At 45.5% G+C, this 24,584-nt stretch overlaps 1 long non-coding RNA gene across 1 annotated transcript; it reads left to right on the top strand.

Moving 5' to 3' along the window:
* The first annotated feature begins 3,292 nt into the window (after window positions 1–3,292).
* Window positions 3,293–4,316, top strand: LOC143934853 (uncharacterized). The gene is made up of 3 exons (XR_013263386.1): window positions 3,293–3,653; window positions 3,752–3,904; window positions 4,205–4,316. It is a non-coding gene; the product is annotated as an uncharacterized LOC143934853 (long non-coding RNA).
* The last annotated feature ends 20,268 nt before the right edge of the window (window positions 4,317–24,584 follow it).

The raw sequence follows: 24,584 nt of genomic DNA, 5'->3' as shown, positions 1-24,584 counted from the left end.
TTCCAACCAAGTCCCTGTTCGTCCCTTAATGATGTTCCATCACCCACCACCACCCCCACCTCTCATCACTCCCACCCCCATTAACACATCCTTGTCCATTTCCACCTCCAGTAACACTTCTATGTCTACCACTCTCACGTCTTCCTTCACAAAATCAGCCCCTTTGACATCATCCCTACCCATCACCAACACTAATGACATCATCATTTCACCTAGTGGTGCTCCCCTACCGGCGGACCTCCGAATCGCCCCTATTTTTTTAGGGAAAGATTCCCCTCAACCACCCAATACCTAACCCAATCTTCTCCTACCTACCCAGAACTAAATTCAGGGAATGAATTATCTATAGTCAACTTATCGTCTTATGTGCTCACGAGTCACGAACTCGATGTTCTGAAACTAGGACTGACCTTCTGCCCTGATTCAAGCTCGGACAAATTCTCTCTGATAAAAGATATACATTTATTTGCACGAAAACTGATATTTAGAACCTTTTTTCATAAGCCCAAGCAACCGACTGTACAAATAAATACATTGAAACTCACCAATGAGGTAAATAGTGCTGATCAACAAGCCCTCTCCAATTTGATGGATCTATGGGAAGAGGGCCAAGTACCTCCTGATGATGAGATAACCATCTCTTCCACTGGTTTATCGGTACAGTCAGTTTCTTTTCCCCCTTTAGAAATGTTTAAACCTAAGTCAACAAACTTCCCACTCCTAAATACAAATCCAAATATTTGGGCATTTACCCAACAAGTTTGCCAGGCAATCGAACAAACGCATTTTCCATTGACCAACAAACATAATCTAACGCATAATCAATTAAAGGCATTAAAACTACTCAAAACTAATCCCAATATAATCATAAAACCCGCGGATAAAGGTGGAAACATCGTAATTATGAATACTTCACAATATCTCAATATGTGTAATAAGATTCTTCAAAACTCTGACTGGTATCGACCAATTTCTGTGTCTTTAATCTCTCATTTTGACACACAATATCGTTCGATAATCTTTAATGCATACAAATCTGGTACTATAGACAAAGGCACATGGAACTTTTTAAATTCTAAAGATCCAAAAGTTGCTACTTTCTATGCCCTCCCGAAGGTGCACAAATCTCTAACTGATCCTCCGGGACGTCCCATCATTTCCAGCTGTGATAGTTTGACAGAAAATGCAAGTAGCCTTGTAGATAAACACCTTACACCGCACGTCATTTCCCTTTTTTCTTATGTAAAGGATACCATCGATCTTCTAAAGATACTCGAGGGTATCAGCCTACCGGCACAGTCATGGTTGGTTTCCATCGACGTGGAATGTTTGTATAATGCTATACCACATACCAAAGGTTTACAAATAATACGCTCCTATTTGCAAGAAAGAGGCTCAAATTTCTTCGCTTATAATGAATTTGTTATGAAGCTATTGGATTTTATTTTAAAGCACAACGTATTCCAATTTAACCAATCCCACTACCTCCAGGTGCAGGGGGTTGCGATGGGGACTAAATGTGCCCCATCGTATGCCAACCTGTACCTGGGGGGGTGGGAAAAAGATACCTTCGCGCGTGAAGACCTCGTCCCTTTTCTAAGTAACATCACAGCCTGGTACAGGTACATTGATGATATTTTATTTTTTTGGTCAGGATCAGAATCAGATTTGTTACTCTTTTTCAATTTACTTTCTGTGAATCCATTCAATTTAAAGTTTACGTTGAATTACAGCCAAAACTCCATTGAATTTTTGGACTTAACTATTAAAATTGATGCCACTGGACATGTTTATTCTGCCTTATACAGAAAGCCTACTGCTGGCAATACGGTCTTGCATGCGACAAGCTTTCACCCAAAACCTCTCCTAAAGAGTATCCCCTACAGCCAGTATCTAAGGGCCAAACGTAATTGCAGTACTGACTCTGACTTTAAGATTGCAGCCAATGACTTATACAATAGACTCAGAGCACGTGGATACAGTCATGTATCTCTGAAAAAATCATATAATAGAGTAAAAAATAAAGATAGGACTTCCCTTCTCTTCTCCAATAAACAAAAAAATTTCGATAACAAAGTACGTATCATTACCAAATACTCTAACCAACATCATTCGTTCCGTGCTATAATCAATAAGTTTTGGCCTCTTTTAAAAGCCGATCCTATTGTTAATCAGTACATAAATGATGCACCATCAATCACCTATATGAGACCTCAATCACTCAAGGACAGCTTAGTTAGAAGTCACTTTCAGGACTCCTCAGGTGATACTAAATCCAAATATCCAGGTACCTATGCATGCGGGCAATGTGACATGTGTCCCTATATACATAACTCTCAAAAGATCAGATTGCCAAACGGCAACCGTTTTGTTTCGAAATTTCACGTTACATGCTCCACTCCAGGCGTTGTATATTTGGCCCAATGCCGTTGTGGAGGATTTTACGTAGGTAAAACTAAAAGACTATTTTCTATCCGCATAAAAGACCACATCAAACCTATTCTTAATAAAAAAATCACCACAGCCATAAGTAGGCACATAGGCACCTATCATGCTTTTGACCCCAACTGGATACGTTTCTCAGCCCTGGCCCATATACCTCTAAACTCAAGAGGTGGCTCAGTGGACAAGCTTCTCTTACAAACTGAAGCTAAGTGGATCTTTATTCTAAAAGCCACTAAATACCCTGGTTTCAATGAAAATATAAGCTACAGATCCTTTCTATAGCTAATCTCTGTTTGTTTGTTTCATGAACCCTCCTACCTTAGCTGTGAGCCCCCGTGGAACCTGGCATGAAGAGAGAGAGGTGATATCCCCCTTTTCCCCTTTTTTGTTCATCTTTTTCCCTTTTCCTTCCTTTCCTTCTACCCCCTCCCCAAGTCATTGGTTTTTCTTTTTCTTTTTGTCTTTTTGTTTTCAACAAAATATTTTATTTTCTTTTTATGTTTATGTTATATCAAAAAAATATCTCTGTACATCAATTAATGTCATTATCAATTATTATTAACGCTGTACCGGTAATATATACCGTCTAATGTCTCGCTTTGCTTGGCCCAAGGTGGGTTTCATGGTTTGCACACTTGGGATCTCTGTTGCTCTCTATTAGCCCCACCCACATTGAGGAGCTCTGCTTTCTCCCTCCTTCCCTGCACCGCAATCCAAAGCCATATATTTTTTGATTTGGACTTGATACTCTGCTTTTTATCTTCCCTTGCTCCAAGTATGCAAGGGCATATGGACACCCAAGGGCGCAGCTAGGTATTATCCCCAGGCGGCGCCCGATTTGAGGTGGCAGTGAGCATGTAATCCCCTCTAGGGTTAAAAGCCATGATAATCGTCGTTTCTTCTGCCCTCTATGCTGACTTGTGTCTTCCCGCCCCCTTCAAGGGCGGAGAGTCAGCTTAGCCCCATCTCCATCAGCATTTGTCCAAATTAACCTCGTGTCAGCACTGAGGCATTATGGGGTTGGTAGTTCAAATGCCGACTTGAAAGGCTCTGCACATGCTCACTGCTTCCACCTATGGCTGTCCGCATCGAGCCGGTGACGTCAGACGCCGGCTCGATGGATGGGGGATATAAATAGGCAGCGCTGTCATTTCATCTGTAGCGCAGGTTCAGCACAGATACTACCGCCACGCTAACTTTTCCTCTTGGTAAATATATTTCTTTAGCTGAATTTTATACTGTTATAATACCGCTTCTCATCTTTCTATACCTATATTTAGTCATCCTTCTTTTTATTTACTTGTAGGTTCAGCCTGGCAGTGGCAGCATATCGCTGCACTCTGCAACTTATAAAACATCATAATGAATCAATTGATTCCTTTTTTGTAACTTGTTGCATTTGTATTGCACCAATACCATCATATGGAATTAACTCTTTCATCTCTGATTCTAACTGCAGGTAAAAATAATTCTTATTCCTTCTACTCTCTTTAACAGTATTTTTGTAGTATACCCCCAGTAGCCACTTCTTTCAACCCTTATACTAATTAGGCTTAATTAAAATCAATTGTTCCATCCCTCTGATAATAAGCATCTCATATCCTACTATGGAGGCATGTTTCTCAGCCCCAATTCCCTTTTATAATTTAGGGATTGATATCTACTTACCCACTTTGTTACAAACTAACATTTTTTAATACCTGTGCTGGACTTGTCATACTTGGTATTTATCTCTGGATTTTGTTTTTGATCTTTGTAGCGCTTGTCTACCTCCATCTATGCCCTGCATGAGGCTGGGTTGTTTTTAGCATTTGATCCTGTCACCTAATTCTTGTCATCTATTTCACCATCTGTTGGCCTGTGGGCTGCGATGCAGGAAATGATTATATCTGGGTAAGCATTTGGACTGAGCAAATTGAGACCAATTTCATACCTAATGTTCTGAAATTTATGTGTATCTAATTGTATGGCATAATTGTATTTTCTGTATTCTTAAACCTCTCTTTATGTTTATGTTCATGTTAGTTGCATACTCCCCTGAAGAAGCAAAAACGCGAAACATGTCGGGAGGATATATGATCATTCTCAGCAACTAACAATTTCAGGATCCCCTATATCTTGTGTCATGTAACTTTTTGTATAAAATGTGTATTTGCTATTATATTTTTGCTATTTTGGTTTCTCCAAAATAATTTTAACATATTTCCAACATTAAAGCTATGAATTCTTTTTTAAGAAATCTTTGTCTCTTTAATTAATGTACCGTTAAAAAATCCCCTGGCCCCCCCCTCCCTTTTTCCTATTCGTGGATATAATATTTATAGCAGTATATACCCTGTTTCCCCTAAAATAAGACCTAGCGTGATTGTCGGTGTTGGCTGCAATATAAGCCCTACCACCCAAATAAGCCCTACTCTGTTTTCTCAAAAATAAGCCCTACCCTGAAAAGAAGACCTACTGTCACGGAGGGGATGCCTAACACAGGCATCCAGCACAGAATAAACAGATCAATGGGCTGCACTGAGGAATGAGGCTCGAAAGGTAAGTGAAAATATAAATATTTATTAAGGAAAAAGGCACACCTGCAAACCAAACAAACACAGCAAACCATAAACAAGCAAGAACACAAATAATACACAGCAAACCATAAACAAGCAAGAACACAAATAATACACAGCAAACCATAAACAAGCAAGAACACAAATAATACACAGCAAACCATAAACAAGCAAGAACACAAATAATACACAGCAAACCCCAAAACCCTAAACTAACTAACTAACTAACTATATACATGGAAAGGGAACACATATATAACAAGGCAGGGATGAGAGACAAGGGGAACAGGAGGCCAGGTGGAGGAAGCGGAGCCAAGGCAGGGATCAGGGGACAAGTCACAGGTATAGGGAACAGAGTCTAGGACAGGAAGCAAATCAGGAACAGGTCTCAGGCAACAGGTCAGGCAGGGACAAGGCTAGCAGGAAGGATTCTGAAGCAATGAGCCTCAGTGAAGGGCGGGCTTATATACTTCCAAGCCATACCACTTCAGGTGCAGCTGGATTATTAGAATGTCTGTTTGCTGGGAGACACCCGCTGGTGACCACCAGAACTGCAACCTTTGATGGAAAAATAAACAGTGACACCAGCAGGCGATCCCAGCAACAACACCGTTCCTGACAGTTCCCCCCCCTAAGGAGTGGCCTCCGGACACTCCATTCTGCCCTTGACCTGACAGTACATGTAAATGGGGAAAAGTCCAGAAAAGTCTCCCCTGTGACTGCGGACTTCCTTGCGCTCTCCGGCCAGAGTCTCTTAACCAACTGGGAGGCATGCCACCCAAGTCCGACAATGGAACATGTATCCCACCACCAGGGTCTGGAAGTTTAGATCTGGAAATAAAAACAGGCTGAGCAACGTGCTTCGGGTCATCGGGCTGGGCAGCAAGCATCGGGTCATCAGGCTGGGCAGCAAGCATCGGGTCATCAGGCTGGGCAGCAAGCATCGGGTCATCAGGCTGGGCAGCAAGCATCGGGTCATCAGGCTGGGCAGCAAGCATCGGGTCATCAGGCTGGGCAGCAAGCATCGGGTCATCAGGCTGGGCAGCAAGCATCGGGTCATCAGGCTGGGCAGCAAGCATCGGGTCATCAGGCTGGGCAGCAAGCATCGGATCATCAGGCTGGGCAGCAAGCATCGGATCATCAGGCTGGGCAGCAAGCATCGGATCATCAGGCTGGGCAGCAAGCATCGGATCATCAGGCTGGGCAGCAAGCATCGGATCATCAGGCTGGGCAGCAAGCATCGGATCATCAGGCTGGGCAGCAAGCATCGGATCATCAGGCTGGGCAGCAAGCATCGGATCATCAGGCTGGGCAGCAAGCATCGGATCATCAGGCTGGGCAGCAAGCATCGGATCATCAGGCTGGGCAGCAAGCATCAGATCATCAGGCTGGGCAGCAAGCATCGGATCAACAGGCTGGGCAGCAAGCACTGGGTCATCAGCCTGGGCAGTAGGCTTGGCAGCGAGCTCCGGGTCATCAGGCTGGGCAGCGAGCTCCGGGTCATCAGGCTGGGCAGCGAGCTCCGGGTCATCAGGCTGGAAGGCCGGGACATCAGACTGCAAGGCATCGGACTGGAAGGCCGGGACATCAGACTGCAAGGCATCGGACTGGAAGGCCGGGACATCAGACTGCAAGGCATCGGACTGGAAGGCCGGGACATCAGACTGCAAGGCATCGGACTGGAAGGCCGGGACATCAGACTGCAAGGCATCGGACTGGAAGGCCGGGACATCAGACTGCAAGGCATCGGACTGGAAGGCCGGGACATCAGACTGCAAGGCATCGGACTGGAAGGCCGGGACATCAGACTGCAAGGCATCGGACTGGAAGGCCGGGACATCAGACTGCAAGGCATCGGACTGGAAGGCCGGGACATCAGACTGCAAGGCATCGGACTGGAAGGCCGGGACATCAGACTGCAAGGCATCGGACTGGAAGGCCGGGACATCAGACTGCAAGGCATCGGACTGGAAGGCCGGGACATCAGACTGCAAGGCATCGGACTGGAAGGCCGGGACATCAGACTGCAAGGCATCGGACTGGAAGGCCGGGACATCAGACTGCAAGGCATTGGACTGGAGGGCCGGGACATCAGACTGCAAGGCATCGGACTGGAGGGCCGGGACATCAGACTGCAAGGCATCGGACTGGAGGGCCGGGACATCAGACTGCAAGGCATCGGACTGGAGGGCCGGGACATCAGACTGCAAGGCATCGGACTGGAGGGCCGGGACATCAGACTGCAAGGCATCGGACTGGAAGGCCGGGACATCAGACTGGAAGGCATCGGACTGGAAGGCCGGGACATCAGACTGGAAGGCATCAGACTGGAAGGCCGGGACATCAGACTGCAAGGCATCAGACTGGAAGGCCGGGACATCAGACTGCAAGGCATCAGACTGGAAGGCCGGGACATCAGACTGCAAGGCATCAGACTGGAAGGCCGGGACATCAGACTGCAAGGCATCAGACTGGAAGGCCGGGACATCAGACTGCAAGGCATCAGACTGGAAGGCCGGGACATCAGACTGCAAGGCATCAGACTGCAAGGCATCAGACTGCAAGGCATCAGACTGCAAGGCATCAGACTGCAAGGCCGGGGCATCAGACTGCAAGGCATCAGACTGCAAGGCCGGGGCATCAGACTGCAAGGCATCAGACTGCAAGGCATCAGACTGCAAGGCCGGGGCATCAGACTGCAAGGCATCAGACTGCAAGGCATCAGACTGCAAGGCATCAGACTGGAAGGCATCAGACTGCAAGGCATCAGACTGCAAGGCCGGGACATCAGACTGCAAGGCATCAGACTGCAAGGCCGGGACATCAGACTGCAAGGCATCAGACTGGAAGGCCGGGACATCAGACTGCAAGGCATCAGACTGGAAGGCCGGGACATCAGACTGCAAGGCATCAGACTGGAAGGCCGGGACATCAGACTGCAAGGCATCAGACTGGAAGGCATCAGACTGCAAGGCCGGGGCATCAGGCTGGAAGGCGTCAGGCTGGAAGGCCGGGGCATCAGGCTGGAAGGCGTCAGGCTGGAAGGCCGGGGCATCAGGCTGGAAGGCGTCAGGCTGGAAGGCCGGGGCATCAGGCTGGAAGGCGTCAGGCTGGAAGGCCGGGGCAGCAGGCTGGAAGGCGTCAGGCTGGAAGGCCGGGGCAGCAGGCTGGAAGGCGTCAGGCTGGTAGGCCGGGGCAGCAGGCTGGAAGGCGTCAGGCTGGTAGGCCGGGGCAGCAGGCTGGAAGGCGTCAGGCTGGTAGGCCGGGGCAGCAGGCTGGAAGGCGTCAGGCTGGTAGGCCGGGGCAGCAGGCTGGAAGGCGTCAGGCTGGTAGGCCGGGGCAGCAGGCTGGAAGGCGTCAGGCTGGTAGGCCGGGGCAGCAGGCTGGAAGGCGTCAGGCTGGTAGGCCGGGGCAGCAGGCTGGAAGGCGTCAGGCTGGTAGGCCGGGGCAGCAGGCTGGAAGGCGTCAGGCTGGTAGGCCGGGGCAGCAGGCTGGAAGGCGTCAGGCTGGTAGACCGGGGCAGCAGGCTGGAAGGCGTCAGGCTGGTAGGCTGGGGCAGCAGGCTGGAAGGCGTCAGGCTGGAAGGCCGGGGCAGCAGGCTGGAAGGTGTCAGGCTGGAAGGCGTCAGGCTGGAAGGCCGGGGCAGCAGGCTGGAAGGCGTCAGGCTGGAAGGCCGGGGCAGCAGGCTGGAAGGCGTCAGGCTGGAAGGCCGGGGCAGCAGGCTGGACAACAGGCAGAGACACTGGCACAACAGGCTGAACAGCAGGCATTGGAACATCAGGCGCGGAGGCAGAAGTGGGGGATGACAGAATGGTATGGGTTGGGAAAAACTTCCGTTTCTTTTTGGTTTTAGCAACTGAAGATTTGTATGTGGGTACAGGGCTGTAGGTAGTGGATGCAGCTGGTAAGAGCGAAGAGTGGAAGGATGGTAAAACAGAGGGAGCAGAACTTGAGGGGAGATTCAATGGAACTGATGAAGGCAGCTGAGAAGTAGCAGAGGGGTTAAAGGCTGGGTAGGTACAGCAGGAGGAAACAGGGTACTGGTACTTCATTGGTAGCAGGGTGTATGGGTCAGAAATTGTGGTTGTTGGGGGTAATAGAGAGGAAGATATCCCAGCAGGCTGGTATCTGGACACAGAAATGGGTGGTTGGGAGCTGACAGAAGCTGAGTACAACAAGCTTGACCAGGCCTGTAATAATGGTTGCACAAAATCTGGTTTGCACATGGTTTGTCTGACCAGAGACTGCACTGAATCAATACATGCTGCAAGCACCTGTTTAGGACAAGCTGAGTACTGCTCAAAGAAAAAGGCTGAGTCATCTTCCAACAGCCACACCAAAGACTCTACCTGAGCTGCACTAAAAGGGGGTGTATAGTCATCACCTCCACTAGAGGCATCAGACAGAGCCAACTCTGTACAGATCCAAATCAATGGTTGCACATCCTCAAACAGAAAACTGCCCTGATCAACAAAAACATGGGCTATACGGATACATTCCAGCAGTTGCTCTCTAGTGTATTCACCTAATGTCTGACGACAAAAATCTCTGTCATCTGTTGCCAGAAGCGAAAGATACAGGATATCATCCAGATGCATTTTTCTTGGCAATAGCAAGTGTCCAGATCCTATTCCCAAGTGCAGCCGATCTGTTAGTATGGCTTCAGAATTCTGTCACGGAGGGGATGCCTAACACAGGCATCCAGCACAGAATAAACAGATCAATGGGCTGCACTGAGGAATGAGGCTCGAAAGGTAAGTGAAAATATAAATATTTATTAAGGAAAAAGGCACACCTGCAAACCAAACAAACACAGCAAACCATAAACAAGCAAGAACACAAATAATACACAGCAAACCATAAACAAGCAAGAACACAAATAATACACAGCAAACCATAAACAAGCAAGAACACAAATAATACACAGCAAACCATAAACAAGCAAGAACACAAATAATACACAGCAAACCCCAAAACCCTAAACTAACTAACTAACTAACTATATACATGGAAAGGGAACACATATATAACAAGGCAGGGATGAGAGACAAGGGGAACAGGAGGCCAGGTGGAGGAAGCGGAGCCAAGGCAGGGATCAGGGGACAAGTCACAGGTATAGGGAACAGAGTCTAGGACAGGAAGCAAATCAGGAACAGGTCTCAGGCAACAGGTCAGGCAGGGACAAGGCTAGCAGGAAGGATTCTGAAGCAATGAGCCTCAGTGAAGGGCGGGCTTATATACTTCCAAGCCATACCACTTCAGGTGCAGCTGGATTATTAGAATGTCTGTTTGCTGGGAGACACCCGCTGGTGACCACCAGAACTGCAACCTTTGATGGAAAAATAAACAGTGACACCAGCAGGCGATCCCAGCAACAACACCGTTCCTGACACCTACAAGGACTTTAACTAGGGCTTATTTGGGGGGTAGGGCTTTTATTGCAGCTATCACCGACAATCACACTAGGTCTTATTTTAGGGGAAACAGGGTATACTATACATAGATAAACAGAAGAAAAATTGCAGATAGAAAAATGGATGAGCGGCCAACACTCCACTAGACACAAAGTGATACAACAGATATAAAAATAATAGTTTAGCACTCAAAAAAAATAAAAATGTTAAATAAAGACAATTGGTATAAAAAAATGGCATAGCATATCAGTCCATCTTGATTGAATATACCATGACGGGGGAAAATAAACATTAACACAAGTGTGAAGTCTAAGGTGATAAAACTTGAAGAAAGTGCTTGATCATGAAGTGCAATCAAAAAAAGTAATGTTGGTACGCTTACCAGATGGAGTGGACACATGGGATTGCCACGTGGCAATCGCTCTTTACCTTTTAAAGAACAAGCTTGTTTTTTTATCTACAATCCTGTAAGTGTGAACCCCTCTTTTTTAAAATAAAAGACCTTACAGTATTATGCTATGTGTATCCATTTGCTTTTCACGTTCAAAGCCAATGGAATGATTTAACACTTGCTGCATGCTTTGGAGCTCATTCGTCTGAAGTATGATCTTCCATCATCGATCCTTCCACCTGCTGCTTCACTCACACATAACTACATTGAGGGCGGAGTCCTACTATGCCTGTTTGACCCATATGCTGTAAGGTACATGTGTCCACCCCATCTGGTAAGTGTGCCATCCTTACTTTTTTTGGGCTGCACTTCATGATCAAGCACTTTCTTCAAGATTTATCACCTTAGACTTCACACTTGTGTTGATGTTTATTTACACCATCATGGTATATTCAATCAAGATGGACTGAGATGCTATGTCATTATTTTTATACCAATTGTATTAGTGGTTTATTTAAAACTTTACACAATTTTTTGAGCGCTACACTATTATTTTTATATCTGTGTACTACAATACGGCCTGCCCTATATACTCTGCAGAAAATCGGGCCTTAGGAGTTGGTGGTACCAGAACACTGGAAGCCCTCACAGTTACTCTTGTTGGGTGCAGAAAAGCGCCCTGCTGTGAAATATTATATCAAGAAATGTAATTACATACCCCTGTTAAACAGGCGCAGAAAAATTGGTTTTGGTGGCACCAGAACACTGTAAGCCCACACAGTTACTCTTGTTGGGCGCAGGAACGGCTCTGTTGTGAAATATTATATAAAAAATTGTAATTTACTTGCCCTTGTTAAACGGGAAGAAAAATTGGGACTTGGGTGGTGGTGCCACAACACTGTAACTCCTCAGAGATACTCGTGTTGGGTGCATGAATGGGCCCTGCTGTGAAATATTAGATCATAAATTGTAATTACATGCCCCTGTTAAACAGGGACAGAACAATTGGGCTTTGGGTGGTGGTGGTGCCACAACACTGTAACCCCTCTCAGATACTCTTGTTGGGTGCAGGAACAGGCCCTGCTTTGAAATATTAGATCAAAAACTGTAATTACATGCCCCTGTTAAACAGGGGCAGAAAAATTGGGCCTTGAGTGGTGGTGGTGCCCTAAATCAAAAATATTTTTGTAAGCTAGTGTCATCAAGATTGAGAAAGGGTAAACGGTCTTATCTCGGACGGGGTGATGAGCTGTCTGTGAGAGAGGGGAGGGACCCGATGACGGCGCTAGTGTGAGCAGATGGGGGGCGGTCCCGCCGATCAGCTGGAGCAGCGTGAGGGGAAAGGACGCTGAGCTCCATGAATGAAGCCGCCCGGTCCGTCCTATCCCATCCCACCCACATACTTAAACATACGGCCGGTATAAGCAGGAGAGCACAACCCCAGTGTGCTGGGGCTCTAACCGGCCGGTAAAGAGACCGCTGATTCCTCCCTCCACATCCTTGTATTGCGCTCGCTGTGCCTGCATGAGACCCAAAGAGGATACGAGCATAGCCTTGCTCCAGGACCAGGCAGACAGACAACTCAAATCAAAGTTTTAAGATGACCCTGGTGTATTGGAAGACAGCGGAGCTATAAGTGGACACTCTCTGCTTTCTCTCCTTCGGAGGCTGTATGGGCAGAGGAGCGATATACGGAACGTAGATTAAGGACTGAGCACCCTATAAGACTCTTCATCCTCCCCAGGTATTTATCTCTGTTTTTTGTTTATTTTGAACTACATATGCTGAATATATGCAGAATTTCATCCGAACCTGACCTGATTACCACCTGTTGAACGCTCACGGAGACCCGGGCTGGTGAGACTCTGGGGAATGAGGAGTGGAACAGAGTGGAACAGTAGGGGCTCAGTGAACCGATTCCAGAGAATTAAATATTGAAGATCAGGATGTAAACAGGATTAAATGGAGTATAATTATAAATGACTTGCAAGATGTTATATACCTACAAATTGATGAATCTGTCCCACGTATAAAGTATAGTGGTTGATCGCCAAAAATGCTAAGCGGGACAATGTGTGGCCCTTTTTGTGGAAGCGCACTGTAAATCTCATCTTGATTTCACTCGAAATTGCAGTAAAAGCAAGGAAGGGAGGGTTCTCCCCGCTTAAAATCACAGAGTAAGTGAGAGTGGATCTGGGGCTGGAGCTTTCAGCGCAGTGCAGGTGACACAATCAAGGAGAGACTGAACAAAGAATTTTTTTCTTTTTAATAATCCTGGGGAGGCAAAGGACAAAAGAGGGGAACATGAGGGGAAGAAATCAAAAGGCGAATGAACCAAAAGAGAATCTTAATACAAGTACGATTCAGAAGTACCTGAAGGAAACAAGTTTAAAAATCCCCGGAATAGAAAAAAAGCAGCAGGGGGTAAAGGAGAAGAAGAGAGAAGTATCCAAGACAGCAGGGGCCCTGGGGGCTAATTCAGGGGAGGAATCGGACTCAGACATGGATGGTAAATTGAGGGGACAGAGGGATATCGCTCAAATCCCCACAAAAAGTGAAATGTTGGAAATGTTCGCCAAACTTGAAAATACCATCAAAGTAGAAATTTCAAATGTCAGGACGGATATGGGCCACTTACTGAGGAGAGTGGAAGAGGCAGAGGAACTAACAGGAAAACAGGCCCATGAAATATTAGAACTGAAAACGCAAGTAAGGAAATTGCAAACGGATCAGCGGGACATTTTATATAAGCTGGACGAGCAAGAAAACCAGAATAGACGCCAAAACCTGAGGGTCAGAGCATTGCCTGAACAGCAGGGAGAAGATTTGGGGGTTAAGATGGGAAAAATATTCAACCCCATATTGGGAAGAGGGGTAGGAGAGGACTTAAAGATCGACCGGGCACATAGGGTGAGGAAACCCCCAGGTCTGAGGGAAGAGGTTCCGAGAGACGTAATTATAAAATTTTGCCACTATGAAGATAAAGCCAAGATATGGAGCAGGCTTAGGGGGTTGCCCCCGTTACAATATGAAGGGGTTTCTTTACAGATTTTCTCGGACCTATCGGCAGGAACACTGGCTCGGAGGAGACTTCTAAAACCTTTATTCGAACTATTGAGATCGGCAAACATCAGATACAGTTGGGGGTTTCCTGCGGCCTTACTGGTCCAGAGAGATGGAAGAATGTTCAGATTAAAATTCCTAGACGAGCTGGAGGTTTTCTGTAACAATCTAGGGATCCCAGTCCCAAAGATCCCCAAAGTTCCCTAATGGACTTACATAATGGACACTGATTCGGGGAGTCTGACTTTTTGAAGGTCTATTACTTGTTGCTTCCCTCCTCTTTTTTTTTCCCCCCCTTTTCTTGGGGTGGAGGGGGTGGGGGGAGAGTGGGGTGGGAGGACGGAGGTAAGAGGGTGGTGGAAGGATCAGGTGGGGCCCCGGGACATCACACCGTATCTGCGGGGGGACCCCCCTTCCCCTTAGGGGAAGGTGGCAGGGGGGACCCAGACACGGGGGGTCGTGGTCGGAGTCGCACCCTAGTGGGTAAAGTCTGCAGAATGGAGGAGATCCTCAGCTGCAGAATAGAGGTCAGGAGTTGGCCAGGGGGTGGGAGGGGGGGAGGTTGGGGGGGGTGGGGAGGTTTCTTGCAGAGCCAACCAAGGTAATACGTACCACGTTTCACTTCCTACTGGAAAACTATAGATGATAGAAGTAAATTTCTTGTCATACAATGTTAAGGGTCTGAACTCTTTGGCTAAGAGGCACAAATTGTTAAAGGAATTACAGCAGTATAGAGCAGAGGTGGTATTTCTGCAGGAGACCCACTTGTCTCAGGATACAAATATTAAACTATACTCGGTTAATTACCCAAACTGGCTATATGGGGATTCGCCGATAAAGAGGGCTAAGAGAGTGGCAATAGGGTTCGAGAAATGTATAAAGTTCACATTGATGGATAGGATGACAGACCCTGAAGACCGATACCTGTTTGTAAAGGGAAAATTAGGGGATAAGATTCTCACCCTAGCAAACGTATATTGCCCCAACAAAAACCCTATAAGATATTTGAAAACAGTATTGGGGAAGTTAGAGGATTTTAAGGTGGGGGATGTTGTCCTCGCAGGAGATTTCAACTTTTGTATGGAGCCATCTTGGGATAGTACGTCCTGGGCTAGGGGGTTAAATATGAATGCACTGAAGATGATTAAACTTTGGATGAAACAACATCAAATGATGGATGTGTGGAGGTTGCAGCATGATAAAATAAAAGATTACACCTTTTTTTCCCCCGTGTACTTCAGGTTGGATAACATACTGGTTGACCATAGGCTGTTGGATCTAGTGACGGAAACCAAGATAGGAATAGTTACACTGTCAGATCATGCCCCGGTGTCAATGAGGATGAGGATACTCGGAATACAAAGGCTACCGTTCACGTGGCGCTTGAACGAGAATCTCTTGCAGGACGAGAAAATTGCGGAGGCAGTATTAAAGGAAATCGAATTGTATTTTTCCGTTAATGATACAGAGGAAATTTCCGGTGCCACTTTGTGGGAGGCACATAAAGTATATATTAGGGGTATCCTCATCTCCATGGGCACAAGGAAAAAAAAAGAAAGACTAGAAAAAATAGAAAATCTGAAAGAAGAGGTTTATAAACTAGAACAGGCCCATAAAAAATTAAGGGGGCAACAGCAGAAATATCTCCATCTATTGGTGACTAAGAGGGATGAACTTAAAGATATGATGGAACAGGAATCAAAGAGGACATTGGACAGGAGAACTAGAGAGAGATATTACCTGGGAAATAAAATAAGTAGACATCTAGCCAGACAGCTGAAAAGGAAGAGTGGGAATAATTTTATCGATAAAATACAAGACAAGAATGGGAAGATGACCCATACATCCAGGGAGATATCGGAGGTATTCAAGCAATATTACGAAGCTCTGTATAACTTAGGACAGAAAGGGGCAAAAGATTTAGGGAAAATAGACAAAATTAAAGAATTCTTGAATAAAGTGAAATTACCGAGTTTAGCTGAGAGCGATAGATGTAACTTAGACAGACCCATTACTGAAGAAGAGATCTATAAGGCTATGAAAGATACCGCCTCCGGTAAAAGCCCGGGACCAGACGGATTTACGATTTAGTATCTGAAAAAATACAAAGAGATCTTAGTCCCCAAGCTTTGCAAGTATATGAACGGCTTAGGTAGAGAATTCGGGATGGGAGGAGAGGCCCTGCGGGCCTCAATTACGGTGTTGCTAAAGGAGGGGAAGGACAGTACGCTTTGCTCTAGTTACAGGCCAATCGCCTTACTAAACGCTGACACCAAATTATTTGCCAAGGTCTTAGCATCGAGGCTGAAGGACAGGATGACCGACCTGGTGCATCCGGACCAGGTCGGATTCATCCCTGAGAGGGAAGGTAGGGACAATGGAGTGCGTTCCTTGCTCCTACTACAGGCCTTAGAAACGAATGGGTCCCCAGGACTACTCCTGTCGATAGATGCGGAGAAAGCATTCGACAGGGTAGACTGGGGACTCATGTTTGAAACACTGAAAGTGCTGGGTCTTGGACCAAGAATGATGCAATGGATCAAAGTGCTATATAATCACCCTCAGGCGTCGGTAAAAGTTAATGGGATGTCTTCCTCCCAATTTCAAATGGAGAACAGCACCAGACAGGGGTGCCCTTTGTCCCCACTTCTGTTTGTCCTGTCCTTGGAACCGCTACTGGCCTCCATCCGAGAGAACCCAGACATAAAAGGGATTAAGGTTGGAGAAGAAGAGCACAAACTCGCAGCATATGCGGATGATGTGTTGTTCTATATCTCCAACCCAAGGATCACGATTCCGAACTTGCTGAGGTTATTGGAAAAATATGGGGAAATCTGGAATTTAAAAATAAACCTCAATAAGTCAGAAGTCCTAAATATTAATATCAAGGGACAGGAAAAGGTAAGACTCCGGGAGGAATTTCGGTTTCCTTGGCGAAAGGAGATCAAATATCTAGGAGTCTACCTCTCCAATACTATCAAGAAAATCTATGTTAACAACTACATTCCATTATTAGAGGAAATTAAGAAAGAAATAAAAAAAATCTCAATAAGTCACCTCTCCTGGTTAGGGCAGATCAATGCGGTCAAAATGGTTCTGACCCCAAAGATTCTATATAAGTTCCAAATGTTGCCCATATCTCTCCCCCTAGTTTTCTTCAGGACATTAAAGGGGTTGATCTCAAGGTATATCTGGCAACATAAAAAACCAAGAATTGCTTTTGCGGTACTGAGCAGAGAAAAAAAAAGGGGGGCCTTGCAATCCCGGATTTAAAAAAATATTATAACGCGGTGGTACTTACACGAGTGGTGGAATGGGGAAAAGAGGCAAATAATAAAAGGTGGGTAAGTGTGGAAAAGGCAATGAGTCAAGCACAGTTAGGACGAATAATTTGGAACCCTCCTCAGTATAGGTCAGTAGGTTTAAACACACACGAAATAACACGTATCGCACTTAAATTATGGGATCGAACACACGCACAAAATAAATGGAGTTATAATTCACCTTTGATTTTTTTAAAAGACAATGATTTTTTTATTCCGGGGAAACAGGAGGTGGGGGGAAACTGGATAATAAAAAATAATGCACAAGTAAAAGATATTATTTACAGAGGTAAAATAAACACGTTTCAAGCACTGAGGTTGGACACAGAACTTATGCGGATAGATACCTGGAGGTACCTTCAGTTAAGACACTTTATTACAAAATTGCCCTATCCAATTCGAAGTGACGAAGATTATAGGCCTTTCGAGCGGCTCTGTCTTAGAGATAAATCAAAAAATAACATAGGTCGAATCTATAAAATTCTATCAGAGGGGGAAGGACGGGATGGCCCGCCCTATATTAAAAAATGGGAAAGAGAGCTGGGGACTCAATGTAGTTTACAGACAATGGAGAAAATAATGAAATTAACGCATAGTGCGATGGTAGACCATAAGATGATTGAGTTAAATTATAAGTGCCTCGCAAGGTGGTATGCGACCCCAGACAAAGTGGGTATATTTGTAATTGCGCAGTCCCCAGAGTGTTGGCGGGGGTGTAAGATAATAGGAACCATGGCTCACATCTGGTGGGATTGCCTGATTATTAAAAAATATTGGAAGGAGGTGTTGGATCTAATAAAAGTTGTAACAAATAAATACATAGCAGAGGATCCCTGGACTGTATTGTTTCACGGGACCGAAAGCTCTGTGAGGCAATATATGTCTTCTTTAATCCCTCCCCATACTGCTCAGTGCCGCTAAAAGTTTAATCCCAAAAAAATGGCGGGAGACGGACAGTCCCAAAATACGGGACTGGATACTCCGGGTAAATGAAATACAGAATATGGAATGCCCAGAGGAAGAGGGGGAAGAATTGGTATCTAGAGAGGGGTTTAGGGATAAATGGATATCATGGATAGAATTTAAAAAATCATGGAGGTATGTAGAAGAAATGGTAAAATAAAATCGGGTATGATATACATAGTGTTGGCAAGGGTGGATACAACCCCGAACCCACTGCAAGAAGGGGAGGGGGGGGTTGGAGGAGGGATAGGAAATGTTAAGTTTGTTCGACTGTAAAAGATATTAAGAAAAGACTGAGTTTGTGATTGAATGTACTTTCTTTTTGTCTTTTGTCTTATTCTATTTGTAAGGAAAAAAAAAACGAAATAAAGAATTAAAAAAATAAAAAAAAAAGATTGAGAAAGAATAGGATAGTCAGCATAGGCTGTCTTCAAGAGATCCCACATCCATAGCAAATTCAATCAGTTACATCAGCAACAGGTGCTTGATAGCTGCTGATCCAAGACTGATTAATTTTTATGAGTGTGAGCCTATCAACGGAGTCTGTGGACAGGCTCACTCTTTGATCCGTTACAAATCCTCCAGCAGCACTGAATGTGCATTCAGAAAGAATGCTGGATACATAACAGGCCAGTAGCTCAATTGCATATTGAGCAAGTTTTGGCCACTGGTCCATCCTCAAGAACCAATAACCCAGTGGATGCTCTGTTAGAAAGGTCCTCAAGTCTGCTCTTGCCCCTATATATTCCTGCACCATATAATGCAGATGCTGGTGATGGTTGCTTGAACCGATCAGACCTTGGTGCTGAGGACTAAAAAATAGTTTAATGGCATTGGTCAGATGGCCACAAAGCCTCAGCAACACATTGTCCAGCACCAGGAAATGGTAACCTCCCAGGGTCTGGAAATGCATTGCACAAACATTTCTTCAAGGCCTGCTGGAAATGTTTCATCCTCTGCTCCCTCTGCGAAGGCAGAATGAGTTCTGCAACCTTACCCCTGTAACGTGGATCAAGAAGGGTTGCCAGCCAGTAATGATCTCTCTCCTTGATACCATGAATTCTAGGGTCCTTTTGCAGGCTTTGCAGAATCAGGGAGGCCATGCAGCGTAAGTTTGCAGAGGCATTCAATTCTGAGTCCTCTGGGTCACTAAGGATCACATGATCCATAACTACCTCCTCCCAGCCACGTACAATTCCTTGGGTTTCTGGGGACTGAAAATCATTCATTACTTGAAGACTGATGCTAAGTGTTATCCTCTACAGGATACAATCCTGACACAATCCTTCTCCTCTTCTTCCTGTGTGTTTGGCGAGCCCGCAGGAATGCTATCTGGATAAAGGAGGCCTTCAGAGGAAAGGAAGTCCTCCTCTTCCTCCTGCTGCTCTGCCTCAAGTGCCCTGTCCATGATTCCACAAAGTGTGTGCTCCAACAGGAAGACTAGAGGCATGCATTGTCGCTGCCCACCATCCTTGTAGACTCCTTAAATGGTGACAGGACAGTGTAAGCATCCTTGATCAGTAGCCACTGGCGTGGCAAAAAGAAGCCAAGCTCCCCTGACCCTGTCCTGGTTCCATGCTAACACAGGTACTCATTGAGGACTCTCTACTGTGTGTGCAGCCGCTGCAGCATTGCCAATGTTGAGTTCCACCTGGTGGGCATGTCACAAACGAGGCGGTTGGTGGGGGGGTTGCATTTCCCTTGAATGTCAGCCAGCCGAGCACAGGCATTGTTTGACTGCCGGAAATGACCACAGACTTCTGGCCTGCCTCAGGAGATCATGTAAGCCTTGGTACCTGGTCAAGAAACGCTACACCACCAAATTCAAGTGATGAGTCGGCTATATTTGACCATTTGCTTGTGCCACATCCAATATTACAGAAAAGAACAAAATCACCTTGTGGTGGACTTTAAAAGCACAAAAACTTTTTGGAAATGTTTATCTAGTTTGAAATATTTATTCAATATGAAAAGTACAAAACATGTATAATAAACATAAAATGTATTAGAACAAAGTTACAATGCTGTCATCATAACATAATACAAGTAATGAACGAGTAGTTCTTGCACCCGATGCTTTTCAGAGTACATATGTGTCTCTCCTTCTTCAGGGGTATAATTAAGCAAGAATACTTTATGTTCTAAAATAGAATTTTTGAGAGAAATGAAATAAGCATACAGATGTGCAGAATTACAGCAATGTGCATAAATATACAGACACGACTGGCAGGATTCCACTTACATATAATGGAATGGCAGCCCTTTCAAACCATGCTGATTAAAAACATATGAGTGAAAACGATGCTTCCAATTTGCTTGAGCCGAAGATCCAACAAAGATGGCGTGCCTCAAAGAGGGGTGCCTAGCCCAAAGTGCTGACCCAGCTCTCCCACATAAAGCAAACCCCAGGAGGGTCAGGCCAGAAGAGGAAAAAGACCCTGTAATCGTGAAATATAATTCATAAATATGCAAATGTTAAAATAAATATTTTTAAGAGAGTAAAAAACTTTGATAATTGTGTTTGACCTCCCTGGCAGTATGATTATTTCAGATTTTTGATGCTCAAAGCGGTACAAAGTTTTGCATGGAAATTTGGCGTTTTATATTGTAGGCCTGTAATTCATAGAAATAACACACTTAAATCTGTCCAGACAAGAGTCTAGTAGACATCCCGGGTATGATAAAGTTTGAAACGCTAAACCATAAATTATAATATATTAAATAACTATAAATAATTATAACAAATAATAATATAATAATAACAATAAAAAATATTCAATAATGTAATCAAATCAAAAACACAGATATTTGCTCAGTTGCAGAATTGTAGCTGTCATTACTTTTAGTGTTTGATGACGGATTTCCCCACACATCACTATCACTCAATTTTGCAAGTTTTTTTCCCCACTATAGAACACATAGATTCATCGTTTAAAGAGGCAGAGGGCATGGGGAAAAAATTTGACTGATTGCTCAAAGCATGATGTCCTTGCTAATAGATGAATACAAAAGAACTATTGTAAAAATTGATAAGGAATTGGAACTTTTATATACACAATTGTTACCTTTCAAAACACATGCATCCTTTATGCAATTAGATAATGATTTAATAGGGTCATCTTGGTCAAGAAGGAAAATAAATTCCAGAGGGACCGGACTTCCTTTATTGAACAAAAAGCATATAATTGGAAAAACACCTTGATGGTGAATCATAATGAAATAGAAATCTGGTAAGCAAATCTATACTTCCTTCTTCTAATATGCCTAGTGTGGACCTGAATGTGGTGAATTTGTCTACTTATAAACTTTCAAAATTAGAACTTCAGGTTCCTTCTCATTGTCTAAGCTTCTGCCCGAACCAGGATGTCAATAAATTTTAAGCCATCAAAGATCTCCAGTTATTTGCCTGTAAGCTAATTTTGAAACAATTGTATTCCAAGGAAATACCGACTCAAACTAATTTTGAGTCGCAAGAATTAAAAGCCCTGGATACACTAGTTAGCTTGCTGGAGGAAAAACAGAAAATTGTTCCATACTTACCGTAATTTTCTTTTCCTGGTGCCTATCCATGGCAGCATACCTGTGACAAGCTCCGCCTTGGCTCCTCCCTCAGGACTAGTGAATATTATAAAAGAAAAGGTTAGTACAGCCCCCGCATTCTCGTTAATATAGAATACCGAGGGTGGGAATGTATGCTGCCATGGATAGGCACCAGGAAAAGAAAATTACGGTAAGTATGGAACAATTTTCTGTTTTCCTGGTGCCTCCATGGCAGCATACCTGTGACAAATAACTAGCTGATACGGGTGGGATAATGCTTAGAGGTTTATTTAAAGAATTTATTATTTAGAAGAGGCTAAGGCCGAAGTGATTGCCTGTCTGCCAAACTCCACTGAGGAGAGAGCTCCTGGGTCCACCCTGTAATGTTTCAGGAATGTGTGTTGGGATGACCAGGTTGCTGCCCGACAAATAGTTTCGATCGACACATTCGCTCTTGCCGCCCAAGAGGCAGAGACCGCTCTTGTGGAGTGCGCCCTGACCGCTGAAGGGGTCTCTAGTCCCTTTGTCCTGTACACCTTGTGGATGAGTTTGACGATCCATGAAGCGATCGTTCTGGCTGATGCCTCCTTTCCTTTACGTTTTCCCCAGGGAATTATGAACAGTCTGATGGAAGCCCGGAATGGAGCTGTGGCTTGGAGATAGCATTTCAGAGTGGAGGCGATGTCTAATTCATGAAGAGTGACAGAGTCCTGTTCAGAAAATGTTGGGAGTGCCCAGGGTTCTGACATGCTCAAGGATGAAGCGACCTTGGGAATGAACCCTCGTATTGTTCTAAGTTCCACTCTATCTGGGTAAAAAATAATGTGATCCTGATCTGCTCCCAAAGCTTGAAGCTCTGACACCCGCCTGCCGGAGGTTATGGCTATCAGAAAGGCTAATTTTAAAGTTAGGTTCCAGAGTGATATTGAGTCCGAAGGGGCAAAGGGTGGATTGGCTAAGGACTCCAGGATGACAGTAAGGTCCCAAGTGGGAAAAGATTGTTTAGACGGTGGTCTGATCTTCCTGACGGCCTTAAAAAATTGGATTAACAATGGGTCCTCCGCCCATCTTCTACTGGTTGCTGCTGAGATCGCTGACACCTGTACCTTCAAAGTACTCAATGCAAGACCCAGGTCCAGGCCTGCCTGCAGGAACTCAAGAATTTGAGATGACGAAGGGGAACCTGGATCACAGTTTCTATCAAGCATGAAGGTCTTGAAGTTGTTCCATACTTTATCATATATGTTGTTTGTGGATGGTTTTCTTGCCTTGAGCAGGGTTGCGATCACCTTGTCGGAGCACCCTAGGGATTGGAACCTTTCCCTTTCAGTTGCCAGATGTGAAGGTCCAGCCTGCGGGGATCTGGGTGGGTGTGACATCCTTGCGACAGGAGGAGGGGTACTATTGGAACTTTGACTGGAGGACTGGTGCTCAGATCCATTGCCGTAGGGAACCAAGGCCTTCTTGGCCAGTATGGCAGAACCGCTATCACCATCGATGTCTCCCTCACGAGTCTTGACAGGAACCTCGGTATGAGGGGCCGTGGGGGAAAAGCGTAGGCCCGATTGCATGCCCACGGGGCTGATAGGGCATCTGTTGCCTCCGCCTGGGGGTGCGGAAATCTCGAGATAAACCTTGGAAGTTTGGTGTTGGATGCTGTCGCAAAGAGATCTAGCTCGATGGGCCCCCACTGGATCATTATCCAGTTGAAGATTTCCGGGTGTAAGGACCACTCGTTGGTGTCTGCGAACCTGCGGGAAAGGCTGTCTGCCCTTGAGTTGAGATGGCCGGGCAGATAGACTGCCCTCAGGTCCTTCAGATTCCTTTCGGCCCAGAGGAATATGGGCTCCACCTCGTTCAGGAGGGATCTGCTGGGCGTTCCCCCTTGACGGTGCACATAAGATACCGCGGCCCTGTTGTCCATCCTGAGGAGAACTGGTTTGCCCGAAATCTCGAACTCCAGGGCTAGCAGTGCAAGATAGGCCGCTCTGAGCTCCAGGACATTGGACACCACGCCTGCTGCATTGAAGGACCATCTCCCTTGTACTGAGGTCTTGTTGGAATGTGCTCCCCAACCAGCTGCGCTGGCATCGGTAGTAATTATGATCCAGTCGACATGCCCTAGCGGGCGAGACTTCAGAAGCGACTGTCTCTTCATCCACCAATGTAGACTCCTGAGCATCCGGGTTGTCAGGTGTATGGGTTGGGATAGATATCGTTTGTTCCACATTCTTAAGAACTCCAGCTGAAAATGTCTCAAATGCCAGTGGGCCCAGGGGACCATAGGGATGCATGATGACATCCGACCTATCAGGCTCAAACAATTTGAGGCTGTCAGGTAGGATCTCAAGCTCACCTTCTTCATCTGTTGGATAATGGAAGATACCTTCTGAGGAGGGAGAGACACTGATCCTTTTATTGTATTGAACAGGGCTCCCAGATAGACCATCTCTTGGGTCGGAGAGAGGAGACTTTTCTCGTAATTTATCTTCCAACCGAAATCCACTAGTGTTGTTAACAGGATATCCCTGTGTTCTAATAACTGGGTTGGGTTCTTCGCCAGGAGTAGAAGGTCGTCCAGATAGTGATACACCCGGAGCCCCAATTCTCTCAGAGGTGCTATGATGGCAATCAGGGTTTTTGTAAAGACTCTGGGTGACGTGCAGAGGCCAAACGGAAGGCTCCGAAATTGGAGATGCTTGCCCCACCGCAAATCTCAGGTATTTCTGGAACGTAGGGAGTATAGGTATGTGTAAGTAGGCGTCTTGCAGGTCTATTGACAACATCCAATCCCCTGGTTGGACTACGCGAATGATCGTCTGAAGAGACTCCATCTTGAACTTTTCCAGAAAAATGTAGCGATTTAGCCTCTTTAGGTCTATCACAG

This window comes from Lithobates pipiens, unplaced genomic scaffold (genome assembly GCF_037356315.1).
Source record: "Lithobates pipiens isolate NorthernLeopardFrog02 unplaced genomic scaffold, aLitPip1_a1.2 Scaffold_28, whole genome shotgun sequence".
NCBI lineage: Eukaryota > Metazoa > Chordata > Amphibia > Anura > Ranidae > Lithobates > Lithobates pipiens.
This window is presented reverse-complemented; position numbering and strand designations above follow the sequence as displayed.